At 42.7% G+C, this 13,324-nt stretch overlaps 1 pseudogene; it reads right to left on the reverse strand.

Moving 5' to 3' along the window:
* Positions 1–11,954, reverse strand: part of LOC142424058 (transcription initiation factor IIA subunit 2 pseudogene) — a 30,422-nt pseudogene extending 18,468 nt beyond the window's left edge.
* Positions 11,955–13,324: the final 1,370 nt, after the last annotated feature.

The following is a 13,324-nucleotide window of genomic DNA, read 5'->3' on the forward strand; positions in this document are numbered from 1 at the left end:
CTTGGTAATGGGGCAGGACAGCAAAAAAGAGGAAGGCCTTCAACAAGATGGACTGACACAGTGGCTGTATCAACAGGCTCAAACATGAGAGCAATGTTGAGGTTGGCACCGGGCTGGCCAATGTTTCATTCGGTTGTGCGTGGGTCACCGTGAATTGGAACTGATGTGATGGCACCCAACAACATACAACAGCAACTAACTCAGCCAATTGGTTTGGAGAAAAAGGTGATCCATAAAAATGATGTTCCCTAAGGTCACTCTCTCTGCCCTTGCAAGTCGCTGATATGACATAGATCTCTGGCCGGGAAGATTGACTCTTTTGCTTAATGTTCTCTGCATCATTTATGATTTGACAGTGTGAGCTTAGTGAAGCCACTCCTGTTGTTTCAGTTTTTTAATATTTTATACTTTCTCCAATTAAGGTTTTTCTATGTTTATTTTGTTGTCATTTTTTGTTTTGTTTTGTATTATTTTCTGTATATTAAATCCAGGATAGGTAAATCTATAAAGACAGTATCTGAATTAATAATTACTTAGGGACGTGGCAGGAGAAGTTGGGGGGAAATGGGGAGCTAATAACAATGAGTACAAGAAAGAAATAAGCTTCTAAAATTGACTGTCGTGAAGATTGCATAATTCATCCTAATATAATTGAGCTATTGAATTGTGTGATATGTAAATTATATGCAAATAAAACCATTAATAAAAAGAGAGATGTTTTATTCAGCAGTTTTAACCAATGCAATATCTTATTTGATTTATTGACTGCTATATTGACTGTTTGACTTCAATTTGTTTCTCCATTTAACATGATATTGTCAGTAGTTCCAATTGTGAGGATTTGGGATTGAATTGTAATCTGTGCTGAAAGCTACAGTATGAAAATTTTAATTTTCATGAGCAAGTGCATAAATTCCTTCTTGTTTGCAGCAAGCAGCAGGCTGTCCCCTGCCTCTCACAGGTAGTTAATGCTCCAGCTCTGATGCTGTGTCCCTCAGACAGACCCACTGCTTGGATGACTTGCACAGCAAATAGATGGAATAAATAGGGGAAAGGGATACAACCCTGACACATACTTTTCCCAATCTTAAGCCATGAAATAATCCTTGTTCTGTTCAAATGACTGACTCTTGCTCCAGATCCAGCTTCTGTATGAGTACCATGATGTGTTCTAGGATTTGTCTTTCTTCTCAATGCTATTCATAGTTTGTATGACCCACATAACTGAGTGTCTTTGCATACTCAATAAAAAACAAGTAAATATCTTTCTAGTATTCTCTCCTTTCAGCTAAGAGCCATCTGATATCAGCAATATCCCTTGTTCCAAGATTTCTCAATCTGGCCAGAATCTCTGGAAACTCCCCGTCAATGTACCACTACACCATTGTTGGAGTACCTTCAGCAAAATTCTTCTTGCGTGTGAAATTATTCTATAATTTGCACATTCTCTTGAGTCACTTTCCTTTGGATCTCTTCCAGTCAGTTAACTAAGTAGATATCATCCAAATCTCTTTTCAGAGATGAGTGAATGCTTCCAGTGCTTCATCAGCTTGTTGAGACATTTCCATTGGTGTTCCCACAATGTCTGAGCCTTATTTTTGGCTAGTACCTTCGGGGAAGATTGAATTTATCCCTTCAGGATCACTGTTTCATGCTCTTTTGAACACAGTTCTTTTTGGTACAAAGACTCTATGGATTCTTTCCATCATTTTTTGATGCTTCCTGAATCATTCAATATTTTGACCAGAGGATCTTTCAAGATTGCAACTAGAGGATTGATTTTTTTCCCTTTAGTTCCTTTTGTTTAAGGTATACTAAATGTGTTGTTCCTTTTTTATTTTCTAACTCTCAGTCTTCACACATTTAATTATAATATTTGCCTTAGTCTTTTTGAGCTGTCCTTTGAAATTTTTTGTTCAGCTCTTTTATTTCATCCATTATCCATAGTTGGCCATGATCTACACAGCTGAATGTCTTTGCATAGTCAATAAAACACAAGGAACCATCTTTCTGGCATTCTCTGCTCTCAGTCAAGGTCCATATCTCATGCCGCATCCTGCTTGAGTTTCTGTAAGCTCCCAGTCAATGTACTTCTACAAACATTTTTAAAAAAATTATCTTCAGCAAAGTTTTACCTGTATCTGATATTAATGATACTATTTGATAATTTCCACACACTGCTAGTCATTTTTCTTTGGATTGGGCATAAGTATGGATCTTTTCCTGTCAGTTGGCTGTGTAACTGTCTTCTGAGTTTTATAGTATACACCAGTGAGTGTTTTCAATGATTTATAAGCTTGTTGGAACATTGCAGTTGGCATTACATCAATTTCTAGTGCCTTCTTTATTACTTATAAAATCAATGCTGGCTGGAGTTCTTCAATACATCAGTTCTTGATCATTGCAACCTCTGAAAATGGTTGAACACTGCCTGATTCTTTATTTTACACTAACTTTACATTCCTTCCATGTTCTTTTGATGCTTTCTGTATCTATCATTCAATATCTTAGCCATGGGAACTTTCGATATTACAACTCAAAGCATAAATTTTTTCTTTCAATTGTTTCAACTTGAGATATGCTGAGTATGCTATTTTGGGGTTATATAAACATAGGTATTTCCATATTTTATGATAATACTTATTCTGCTCATGCTACCCTGTGGAATATTCTGTTCAGCTCTTTGATTTCATAATTCCTTTAATTTGTTTCAGTAACTCTATTCACATGCAAGTTTCAAAGTCTCATGACATTTGCTGTAGACTTTTCTTTATTTCTTGTCTTGTTAGTGATTGTATAGACAGCTCTATGAAATAAGTGATATCTATTTATTTTTGCTTATAAAAACATGATTATTAAATCTCTGGACAGACACATAAGAAATCAATAATGATTGTTATTTGTTGATCTTGTTTTAATTGGATGATGGAAGAAACTTTATATTTGGTAACAGAGCAGGAGGGAGATTATTTTATTTGTAAAACATGTGCATGTGTTACCTAATAAAAATCCAAGCAAATAAATTTAAAAATGTTAAATGTTGGGTTAACACCAAACATTGGAAATAACTGCCTGTGGTGTTGTCCTAAATTTACATGATGGTGCTGATCGATCCCCAACATCTGTACTGATGAAGTAAAGGAGAGGGCAGGAGAAGAGAGGTGAAGAAAGAAGGACAGAAGGAAAACAGGAGGCAGGGCTGAGCAGGAAAGTAGAGGAAAAGATGCTGGGGGAGGGCAGGAGAAGCAGACGGGAGAGGGAAAGCGCAGAGGAGGTGAAGAGCAGGCGTGAGTGGAGGAGGGAGAGCAGAAGAAGAGGGGAAGAAGGAGGAAAGAAGAGAGTAGGAGCAGCATTTGTCTTCCCTGGCAAAGGTTTCCTTTAAACGGAAACAGCTCCTGTAATAAATTAGATATGTTTGTTGACATCTGTTTTTATTTTTATTTGAATAGAAAAATGACCTATTTTCTAGTTAAAAATATATATATATACTATTGGGACACAATAGTATTCCTCAATTATAGTGTTCTGTGACCTGAGAACCCATAAATGTCCATATCCATATAATTCATCCCTGTAATGAAAAAGCCCATAGGTAAAACTGAAGTAAGAACACCCACATCCAAATGCCATCCCAGCCTCTGCCATGTTGTGGAAGTAAATCATTTGTTTTGTTTTCTTTTTAGGAAAAATTTGAATAGGCATAACTGAATCTGTCTCACTCTCCTCCCAGGAATGTGGCCATCTCAGAAGAGATTGTAAGGTAGTCGAGAGGTGCCAGAAACCGAATCAACCGAATTTTTATCAAACAGGCTTTACTGGGGGAAAATCCCCACCTGGGTGAAGTCAGAAAGTGGGATCATCCGGGCCGAGGGAGTCACACCCAGGCTACAGGGGTGACCTTTTTCTAGCCGGGAGACCTGTAGCTGGACTGGCCCTGGGCCCATATCTAGTAAGGTGGTCAGGGATTGGAAGGCACAGGCTTGTCTGGATTCCTGACTAGGCAGAGGTGTCTGCCAGGGATTGGTGGAGCAGGCGCTCCTGAGTCCCTGGCCAAAGGTACCTGTCCAGGACTGGTGAGGGCAGGAATGTCCACGCCCCTAGCAAGGTAAGGGAGGCTGCTGGTGATTGGTGAACGCAAGGACGTCTGTGCCCCTAGTCAGGTAAGGAAGGCGCTGGTGGTTGGTGGATGAAGGCATGTCTGCGCCCCTAGCCAGGTAAGGGAGCACTTCCTAGTTCCTGGTGAAGCTCACCCATGGTTGAGTGTAAGGTCCGGAGAGAATTGCATCAGCCAAATCTGATCAGCTCCACTTGGGGTGGGGACTTATTGATTTGGCCAGACAAAGATCAATAGAAGGGTGTCTTAATGTACAAAATTGCATACAAAACCAAACTGATCCTCGGCACTTGTGATGTGATCTCCGCTATCATCCCCCCAAGCTGAAAGCGTCTGGGTTGGTTTCACCTGAAACTCCTCTGCTTAATTTCCACCCGGGTCCTTCAAGATGGATAGAGGAATCAGAGCCCCTGGCAGCATGCTAGGCCACACACAGCCCAGAGGACAGGTCCCCTGTGGGGTTTTCTTCCCAATGGTGGTCAGCTCTTCGCAGTTCTTCCTAGGCACCATGCATGGCCCATGAGAAGGCACCAGCGGTAATTCCTGGGCCCCGCACCTCTAATGTCCCTAGCGCCACTGCGGCGTAGAGGTGGGGTTCTAACCACAGGCTCCACAGTTCAATGCTGCGTTCTACTCCCCTAAAGAGTTACAGTCTTGGAAACCCCAGAGGCAGCTCTCCCCTGTCTTGGAGGACCGTTATAAGCTGTAATCGATTTGATGGCAGTAGTGAATGAGCGAGCCCCTTCAGTGGAACCAGGAAATCACAGCCATCCTCTTTTAAGAGTCATCTGTACCCTCCTAATCTTGACCACAGATTTTGCCCACACAGATTTATCACCAAGCACCAATTAGCTCTCGGTGAATTTGCATCAATGATATCTTTGGTCTTTCACTTACTTTTTAAAACTTTTTAATTGTGACTTAACTGAAAGTTTACAAAGAATGGCATGAGTTTTACACCCAACAATTTACTACATTTATTTTGTTTCAACTCCTCCATTTCAATACCCTCGATGGATGTACCATTGTTTATCCCACTGCTGCCTATTGACACCCCTCACCTTTTCTCCTTCTCTCCTAAACCTGTGGCCTTGGGAAATGATTCCCTTTTGGTCTTCAATGGTCATTAATTCTAACCCTGTGGCTGAGTTTAGTTCCATACCTGATGAGTGACGCACAGTCAGTGACTTAGGGGTCCCCCCAATCTCTATCTACTCCAAACCCTGCTCTCATTTAGGATTTTTAATTTGATTCAAAATTTTTCTCCTACTTTATCCAGGACCTTCTAATGTGATCCTTCTCAAAGCTGTTGATTGCGATAGCCAGGTACCAACTAGTTCTGCTCTCGGTGTGGGAGGATTGATATTTGTGTTGTCCATTAGTCCTTTGGACTAATTGTTTTCATGTCTTTCCATTTTCAACACTCTTCTTTCCTCTGGACAAGGAGAGACCAAAATTTTCATCTTACATGGCTGCTCACAAACTTTTAAGACCAAAGTCACTACTTACCAAAGTAGGATCGGAACACTGCTTTTGTGCACTATTATGTCGATTGACCACCTGCGTCTGTTCAGTGGATCCCTTTTCATGAAGACAGCGTGTTTCTAAACATCTCTGTCGGGTGTTTCCTTTCTGTCTCCTGCGTGCCACTTCTCTACCCACATGGTGTTGGTCTCGGAGGCTTCCAAGTCAACAGACATGTGGGGGCACGCCCTACTGCCTAGAGTCCTGATCCTTACAAAATATGTACATTCAAGCAAATTCTTTCCAATGCATTTAAGAAAGGCCCTTAGGACTCGCTCTCTAGAGCAAACGTAAATGGTAAGATGTTATCATACAAACCCGGGGGAGCAAGAGGATGTCAAAATGCTGGCCAGAAAATTAAGTAGCAAGAACTTGCACGGGGCTTTGGAATCTTTCACAAACAGCATTCTTTAAAAAAAAAAAAAAAATTCTTCGTCATTGGCCTTGCATCTGAAGAAACAAACTTGCCGGTAGTGACTAGTTACCAGTGTGTCGTTAGAGACTCACGCTGAGACCTGCTGCCCTCTCACACGGAGGCCTCCCCAAGGCTAACAGCCGCCTCCTGGTCCTCCTACCCGGTCCTCTGGCAGCGCAGGTCATGGGTGCACCGGAGGGAACCTCCCCCCGTGACCCCCTTCATCCTCCCCTCTCTCACCGCCACACACAGCCCGCAGACCCTCAAAATGATCTTTCCCTGTGTGCACGACCCCAGTGATGGTTTTTTGTAGCCCGGGTGCTGACAAGGTGGGTGGACCATTGTGTCGCACCCAGCAGAGGGGTCACTGGAAGGACAGTTTTGATGATCAGATGAAAAGGGCTTCATCTTTTGTGACTGGCAGGGTAATCTTTGCCGCACAGACCCATTGTCCCGCTTGAACTCGTTGTAAATGAGATTACCAGCGTCTTCCCTGGACTCCATCCTTGCTGTGCAGGCTGAAAGAACACCTGATAAATGCTGGCCACGCTGCATTTAGGGGAACGGGGCATGGGGGTCTCTGCAGGGCCAGCCCACATAGAAGGCCCCGCCCCGCCCCTTCCCCAAGATGACAGGGAAGGCTGAGAGGAAAGCTGGGGCTCTCTCCGCAGCTGGCAGCTGGGGCCGTGAGGAAGAGACAGGCCTGAGTGGCTGAGTAGGTGGTCTTGCCTGGCCTGAGAGGACTCACTCACTGGACTTCATCCTCCAAACAGGGCCTGCCGTTCTGGGCAAGCAGAGTGCCCTTCATCCAACCGGGGGCAAGACCACTCTGACTTACTGGAAAGAAATTAAAGTCAAAGGAAGCCTCAGAGGGCCTTTGTCACCTCAGCGCCCACTGCCTCAACCCGTTTGATGGTTGGGTCTAATTTTGTAGCCTGCTTGTTAACAAGGCTCCAGTGTTAAGGGTCCTTGGTGGGCTGCCCACATGGGCTGCACTGGCGAGGTTTTCTCCCACGCTGTCTCTCGGGCCTCTGGGGAGATAACCACCCAGCCCAGCCTGCTACAGACTAATCAGAGCCTCCCCCTACCCACTGGCCTGCAGGCTCTCCTCTCAGGGAGAAAGACCAATGCCAGCGAGAGACCTGTTACATGCAAGGCAGGAAGCAGGGCGTTCCTGAAAACAATCTTGTGAAGGTTGTACATTTTTGTCCCTTTCTCTCCCAGGAACCCGATCACTGGTTTTAATCTCTAGATCTAAGTGTGCAGAGCTACCAAAATTTCCTAACTTCTTTTGCACACACAAGGGAAAACGCATAAAACAAGAACACGTTTTTAAAATGGCAGCCACTAAAAACGCTTTTAAAAATGAGTTTTCTTTGTAAGTACTGTGCATTTTAAGGAGCCCTGGTGGCATCGTGGTTACCCATAGGGCCACCGTCCTCAAGGTCAGCAGTCCCCAACCACTAGCTGCGCCTCCGGAGAAGGACTGGGCTTGCTATTCTGAAAAAGAGTTACAGTCAAACACACAGGGGTACTCTCTCCTGCCCTATAGGGTCCCTTTGAGAGGAATCGACGTGAGGCAGTGAATTGGGTTTAGTTATTAATCAATTTCCACATTGCCTTTTTGATGACTTGAAATAAACTATACAATATTGCAAAATCAGAAGAACTGAAATCAACGATGTTTATACCCAAGGCTTGCGGCCATTCTACTTCTTTCTCTTAGGGATACATTTTAAAAACAGAAAGCGTTTTCATGTATTAGGGAGAATAAGATGACCGCATCTGTGCTTGTGATATTAATAGTCCTTTCATGACTGTATATTTTCATTCCTTTCATCTGTCAAGTCTGGGATAATAACTTTGATCAAAATGAAATGCAAGCAATGCACAGGCTCCTTTTTAATGTAGAGTTGAGTAAAGCTTGACAACACCATGGGTGAACTTCATAAACACTCTTGATCATCTGCTTCCCTGCTATGTCGTTAAGTGGTTTGAATATAGATTCTGGAAATCCGAGTGTTGACCCTTAGCACTTGTCACGTGTGTAGGGGTGTTTAGTTTCTCCAACCGGTCCGATTACTTCCTTCTCCTGACACTGGCCAAGGCCCTCAAGCCATTAAATAGCTTCATCTTCTTTGTGGGGTCATTAAGTTCTATCGGATTCATTATCATCAATCATTGACTGATGTTGATGAATGTTTGAAATCAGAGTGAAGAGGAAATCATGAAAAAATAAATCAAAAATGAAAACTAAGTACTAGTATTGGCGATGGTGACAAGAGCCAAATGCTGCCACCACTGTGTGCTCCCATTTAATGGCATCGATGCTACTTTAAAAATTAATAAATAATAGATTTGTCTCTACAGTGTGTAAGAAAGTCTAAGCTAAGGCATTCCTAAATGGCGCTCAGAAAGTTGTGTCATCCCCCTTAGGCCAGAATCTTAGAGTCTTTGGTTATTTAGAAGAGCAAGAGGAATCCACCTGAGGGTCGAAGACTCTCCCTCCAAATAAATCATCCGAAATAATCATTGCCATTAAGTTGATTCGGATTCATAGCAACAATATAGGACAAAGTAGAACTGCCCTTTTAGGTTTTTGAGATTTAAATCTCGATGAACCACTGCCCGTGTGGTCAGCAGGTCAGTTCGTAGCCCACATGCCACCAGGGCTCCTGAGAGAAAAACTAGATCTCAGGAAATGTTCCCCACAGAGTCTTCCCACGGCATCCAACACCCCCTACAAACCATCTCAACCCCAGGGCTGGGAGCAGTCCTCAACACGTCGGCCCATCGACTTGGGAAAGTAGCAACCCTTTACTGGTGATCCTCATGGGAGAATTTGTTCCTGCCCTTGGAAACCCCACACCTCAGCGTGTGTAGCTCTGCCTTGGCACACAAGAGGTGTTTCAGAGCCATCGAGTTGTCTGAGACTCATTACAACCGCATGTATAACAGAATGTAACACTGCCTCCACCTGTGCCCTTCCCACAGTTGTTCTTGTATGTGAGCCCCTTGATGCAGCCCCTGTGTCAATCTACCTTGTTAAAGTCTTCTCTTTCACTGCCCTACGACTTTACCGAGCAACACGGCCTTCTCCGTGGATTGATCTCTCCTGACAACATGCTCAAAGCACGTGAGACAAAATCTCACCATGCTTGCTTCTGAGGAGCGTTCTGGCTGCGCTTCCTCTATCACAGATCTGTTTGGTTTTTGGCAGTCCGTTGTAAGTGCAATATTCTTTGCCAATACATTAATTCAAATGAATCTATTCTTTTTCAGTCCTCCATATAGTGTAGCCAACTTTCACATGTATGTGAGGTGATTCAAAATACCGTGATTTGGATCAGGAGTACCTTAGTTCTCAAAGAAACAGCCTCACTTTTTTTTAACCTTAAAAAGGTCATGTGCAACAGATTTACCCAATGCAATGTGCTTTTTGATCTCTCTTTTTTCAAAAATCATGTTATTGGGAATTCTTACCACAATCCATCCATCCATTGTGTCAAGCACCTTTGTAATATGTTACCAGCATCATTCTCAAAACATTTTCTTTCCACTTGAGCCCTTGATATCAGCTCATTTCCCCCTCCCTCACCCTCCCTCATGAACTCTTGATAATCCATAAATTATTATTTTTTTCATGTCTTACACTGACCGCTATCTCCTTTCACCCATTTTTCTGCTGTCTGCTCTTGGTATCACTACTCTCTTGGTATTACTACTCTCATTATTGCTCCTGAGATTCTCTGGGTTGCGAGCTCTTATTTGTACAGTAGATCCCCAGACCTTGACGCCAATCCATTCTAGAAGGAGCATTGAGATGCGATCCAGTTGAGCTCCAATGCAGTTGAGTTCGGATCAATTTTTCCCATAAGAAATAACTGAAAATGGATTAATCCATTCTCAACCACCAAGTTTTTACCCTAACCTTGGCTTTTTATACAAAACATTACACAAATTTCAAAGTAAATAAGTTCAGAGATAAATAATATAATTTAAATAAGAAACACAACATTTTTATAAAGTCTTAAACAACTACATGCCTTGAGACTGATGAGCATCTGGATCTGTGGACATGGATGTGGAGAGGAGGTGTGGAGAGAGTCATTGTTTGGAAGGGGAAGCCCCTTCCATAAAATCAACCGGGAGCTGCTTTCAGGTGGTTTTACCATTCTTTGCCTTTTTTCACTAGGACCTGGCTGGCTTTCTCTAAACAAAAATTTGTCTAATGTGGAGAGTTGTTGGCATTTCCTTAATTGTTTTCTAAAAGGGTTTACTAAATTATCATCAACATTATTGATAACACAGTTGATCAGTTCCTTATCATGATTCTTTTCAAAAATTCTTTCTTAGGACCCATTTTTTAAATCATTTTATTGGGGTCTCATACAACTCTTATCACAATCCATACATACATTAATTGTATAAAGCACATTTGTATACTCGTTAGTACAAAATTTATAGCAAAACACTTGGAACACAGCCGCAAAAGGATTAAACAATGCGTACTGACAATGTCAACTAACACAGAGTGACCAAAACAAGAACTGCTTTTGTTTCTAAAAATCACATGTGTTGGGTTGGAGTCTGATGTTTTGTTCAAGCTCCGAAGCAAAATTTTCTTGACATTTCATGTCCGAAATCAGACAAATCAGATTATGTCGAGTACTGATGCGGTCGAGTACCAGAGTTCGGCTGTACCCGTGTACGTGCTCTGGTCTAGCTGGATTTGCAAGGTAGAACTGGGGTCCTTATAGTGTGTGTGTGTGCAGGGAAACATTAAAGAACTAGAGGAAAATTGAGTGTTTTGTAGGTGCTATACTGCATCCTGACTGGCTCTTCTCTTCCTTGTGACCCTTCTGTAAGGGATGGCCAATTGTCTACAGATGAGCTTTGGTTCTCTACTCTTCCCTCCCCCTCGTTCACATGGATATGATTTTTTAGTTCGGGGTCTTTAATGCCTGATCCCTGATCCCATCAATACCTCATGGTGTGTTTCTTCCATGTGTGCTTCTGAGCTAGATGGCTGCTTGTTTATCTTCAAGCCTGTAAGACCCCAGATGCTATATCTTTTGATAGCTGGGCACCATCAGCTTTCTTCACATTTGCTTATGCACCCATTTGTATTCAACGATCATGTGAGGGAAGGTGAGCATGCTTGATTTCCTTTGGTTGCTGTTTCCATGAACATTGTTTGTGGCTGCAAACAAGTCTAAGTCCTTGACAACTTCACTCTTCTCCCAGGTTATTGTGTTGTTACCTACTGGTCAAGTTGTGAGGGCTTTGCTTTTCTTTACATTGAGTTGTAATTGATACTGAAAGCTGAAACCCTGGATCTTCATCAAGTGCTTTAAGTCTCCTCACTTTCAGCGAGCATGTGTGTTATCTGCATATTAAAGATTGTTAATAATAAGCCTTGCTCCAATTCCAATGCTACATACTTCTTCATACAATCCCCCCTCTCTGATGATTTGCTTAGCATACAGACTGAATAAGTATAGCGAGAAAAGACAACACTGATATACACTTTTCCTGATTTTTAACTGCCGGTCGATCCATGTGTCAGTGCATGTATAAATTCCTCCCTCAATCCCACCCTGCACTGTTTACACAGGAACTGAGGGGCATCTGGGTGTGCTTTGCTCACATCTGACAGGCAGACAAGTGTGTATGCCTTCATAGAGATGGGGGGAAGGAACCAGCACAGGTTTCCTGTAGGCAGGTCAGGAATGCAGGAACCAAAGTGCTTCCATCTTTTATGAAAAAGAATGCACATCCTCACCTGGAAGGGGACCACATGTCTGAGATGTCTGCCAAGGAGAGCTTCCTCACACTGAGTCCCTGACCCTGACCTAGTCTTCGGACACTCTTATTCTGACGTTCTTCCTGGCACGCCATGCCTGCTTGCTCTCACTCCAGTGCCCTGTCCACTCACTAAACATCTCTATTTTGAGTCATGCTTCCCTGTTTATTTAGGCTTTTTTTTTTCAGTCTTGGCAAAAAAAAAATTCCTTCCCTCATTAGATCCTGAGGAGTGCCTCCAACTCCCTTCCCCTGGCTGGGGAGGCCTTAGAATAGGGCAGCTTGTGCATTTTCATATTGCTCATTTAGGAAATAAACATTTTTTACAAGCACATAATGTAAACGCAGATTTCTTTTTTCCTAGGAGCATACAGATATAAACTCATTTAACCCCCACAGACATTAAGAGGTAGGTCCTATTACTTTCCTATCACTCATATGTCAAAGACACAAGTTCTGGCTCCAGAGCCCAGGCTCTTAATCACTATTCCATGGAGCTTCTTGGGGTTTTCTCTCAGGTGAGTAAGTCCTTCTACTCTGGGACTGAGTAGTTGAACATCTTGTCCAGTTGCTGGGTAATGGCAGGGGTGGGAGTGGGCGTGTTTCAACTTATCTAAATTGGAGGGCTAGACACATCTCCTCTCGCAAATAACTTCTCCCCTCCACATCATCATGTCACTGTTGTCCTCTTTGAAGTGCATCATATTATTCTTGCTAAATCTCTTAAATATATGCATCATACAAACGCATTAAAGGGTATTCCAGCTGATTTCTAATTTTACTTTTATTAATAGGCCTGATGTCTTTGCACAAATCACTTATTATTTTTCTTAGGTTGTGTGTGAAAAGGGTACTTGGAATGATATGATCTAACTTTGAACAGTGAGATTACTTTCTGGTAGATAGCACCAGAAATAAAGAATCAATTCACATTGCTACATGAAAATTGAGTAGTCTGCTTACAACCCCATTGATACTAAGTTTTATCAGTTTTGTTTAAGTGATAATATGAAACCAATCTGCAGGTTGGAAGATGACTTGAGACCACAGGAACTCTAAAACATGAGCACAAATCTCGGCATCATGTATTTGCGTGTGTTTGATGGATGCCTGTTAGTTGACATAATGTGTTCTAGGCAGTTCGGTTCATATCGCTTCCTGCTCACCCAGATGGAAAGTGCCATCTCCAATATGGAGATGGCAGTGAAGTGCCCTGGGGCAGGTAGCAGGGACTGAAGCAATTGCCCAGACTGCTGAGGGTGGAGCTCAGGGGAACTCCTTTCCTCTGTTTAAACTTAGATCTGAATTTACATTCCAAACAATGGGTTAGAGGCTGCAAGTATTCTGGCTGACTGTGCAGCTAGGCAGGAGAAACCCCCCATCGTGGGCATTTTCCATAAAGTCCTTGATGCCAGGACTGAGTAAGCTGTCCCCTGACCCTGGGGAAGTTTTCTGCCATTCAGGAG

The sequence above is a fragment of the Tenrec ecaudatus genome, chromosome 13 (genome assembly GCF_050624435.1).
Source record: "Tenrec ecaudatus isolate mTenEca1 chromosome 13, mTenEca1.hap1, whole genome shotgun sequence".
NCBI lineage: Eukaryota > Metazoa > Chordata > Mammalia > Afrosoricida > Tenrecidae > Tenrec > Tenrec ecaudatus.